Source organism: Lontra canadensis, unplaced genomic scaffold (genome assembly GCF_010015895.1).
Source record: "Lontra canadensis isolate GAN:19392208 unplaced genomic scaffold, GSC_riverotter_1.0 scaffold37, whole genome shotgun sequence".
NCBI classification, from domain to species: domain Eukaryota; kingdom Metazoa; phylum Chordata; class Mammalia; order Carnivora; family Mustelidae; genus Lontra; species Lontra canadensis.
In genome coordinates this window covers 12,077,203-12,079,538 of record NW_022631031.1, presented here as the reverse complement: position 1 = coordinate 12,079,538, position 2,336 = coordinate 12,077,203, and the positions used below count along the sequence as shown (strand labels likewise).

Below are 2,336 nucleotides of genomic sequence, written 5' to 3'. Positions count from 1 at the left end.
ATATAGAAGAAAAAGCATAGATATTAGGGAGAAATAGTAGGTTCTGCTACAGTCTACACTTTACTTCTCTTAAATATCCATTTGCAACCTTTTTTTATGCACTGAAAACACTTGCGTCTCCCACAGGGAGTCAGCATCAATGTCCTATCCAGTTACTGTGTCTTACTCGAAGACTAGAATCTCTGGAAAATATGCATTCCAGCCTGTTAGGTCTGAATTTGCTTTATCATGGGCCAGGAACCTCTAAACTAAAAGAAAAATTATCTGTCTTCCTCTCCTGCTTCCTTACCCACCTCCAACACACAAACCCAATATATAATAGAATAAGAACATACCAACAAGAAAACTTTCAGAGCTATAGCAAAAAGAGGCCTAAGAGGCCTCAGATGCTCCATGCATATTGGGAGGCTGCCCTCATGCAAAGTGCAATTTCTCTGTTGGAAAGGTGGTGGGTCAGTTACAAAGAGTAATGGTTTCCATGTTAACAAAGCAGATGTGCATCTTGTTCCTGATGTCTACCCCTGCAAGATCTTCAGGAGGTCATTGAGGGTAACTCTTACATTTGATCCTGCTCCATCTGCCCCATGCAGATGCTGGCCACCTCCATCATGTTCCTGTCTGCAATGCAATGAGCAGAATCCTTCTCCTTGTGGCAATTTCTCAAGACCTCTTTGACCACATTTTCATATTTTTTCCAGGGTCATGTGGACATTGCATACATGTAAAACAGAAATCTCATCTTTTCTTTCTAGCATAGCTATATCTGCTCTTTCTCCTTGGTTGTGTGGATGGGTCAGAAGGATGACATGGTGGGTCAGGAAGTGCTCAGAGTTGATTTTGTAGGCCAGGCAGATAGACCCTTTGCCAAGGTTCCTGTTGCTAAATAAGGCATGGTGGATTCGGAATCCCATATGATTGAGTTCCAGGTCAGGGACTTTATTAAGGTCCTCCTTAGGAATAGTGGGCTGGTCTCCACTGAGCTGCTTAAACCTCTACTTGAGCCACTGGATCTGGTCTTCTGAGAAGCCTTATTGCCCACAATCTCACTCACTCCCTCAGACTCAGAGTGGGCAGCAGCCATGGTGCCCTATGGAAGGGATCATGAGGAATGCATTGCTTGTAGGGCCTGGGATGGCATTGGCTCTGCAGAAGCTGATCAGACTTGGGGTCCAACATGGTATGGACTCTAGGGCCAGATCTGAGCTCAGGTCAAGTGTTTAGGCAAGAAAAATAAATACGTAATCCAAATCAGAAAGGAAAAAGTAAAACTATCACTATTTGCAGATGACATGATATTTCATATATGAAGCCCTAAAAATTCCACCATAAAACTTATTAACTTTATTATTTTTATTATTTTATTTTATTAGTTTTATTAAACTAATTAAATTATTAAACTAATTAAACTAGTTTTATTAAACTGTTAGAACTAATAAATTTAGTAAAGTTGTATGATGCAAAATCAATACAAAAATATTTTGTGCTTCTGCAGTACTAATAATGAACTATCAGAGAGATAAATTTAAAAAAAAAAAACAGTTTGTTTAAACTCTATCAAAAAGTGTAAAAGACCTAGGAACAAACTTAACCAAGGAAGCAAAAGACTTGTGCACTGAAAATTCTGAGACACTGATGGAAGACATCGGAAAAGATAAAAATCAATGGAAAGATATTCTATGCTCCTGGATTAGAAAAATTAACATTATTAAATTAGTATTAAAATATCTATATGACCCAAAATGATCTACAGATTCAGTGCAACCTGTCTCAAAATTCTAAGGGCACTTCTTGTATAGAAATAGAGCAAACAATCCTAAAAATTGTATGGCACTACAATAAAACCTGTAAAGTCAAAGCAATCTTGAAAAAGAACAAAGCTGAAGGCATCACACTTCCTAATTTCAAACTATAATAAAATGCTATAGTGATCAAAACAGTATGGTACTGGAGTAAAAACAGGCATGGAGATCAATGGAAAAGAATAGAAAGCTAAGAGATAAACCTACTTATGCGTGGTCAATTAATTTAGAGTAAAGGAGCCAAGAACACACAATGGGGAAAGGAAATTCTCTTCAACAAATAGTGTTGGGGAAATCTGGACAGCCATATGCAAAGCAATGAAATGGAATTGCCATCTTATGCCATAAAAAAATTACCTGGAGTAAGATTAAAGACTTGAACCTGAGGCCAGAAACCATAAAACTTCTACAAGAAAACATAGATGGTAAGCTCCTTGAAATCATCTTGGCAATGATTTTTTGGATTTGTTACAAAAGCAAGACAACAAAAGCAAAAATAAACAAGTGAGACTATACCAAACTGAAAAGCCTCTGCAT

The 2,336-nt window shown here is 37.6% G+C and overlaps 1 pseudogene; it reads right to left on the bottom strand.

Annotated features, from left to right (window-relative positions):
- Window positions 1–453: 453 nt before the first annotated feature.
- Window positions 454–1,081, bottom strand: LOC116874557 (annotated as a pseudogene).
- Window positions 1,082–2,336: the final 1,255 nt, after the last annotated feature.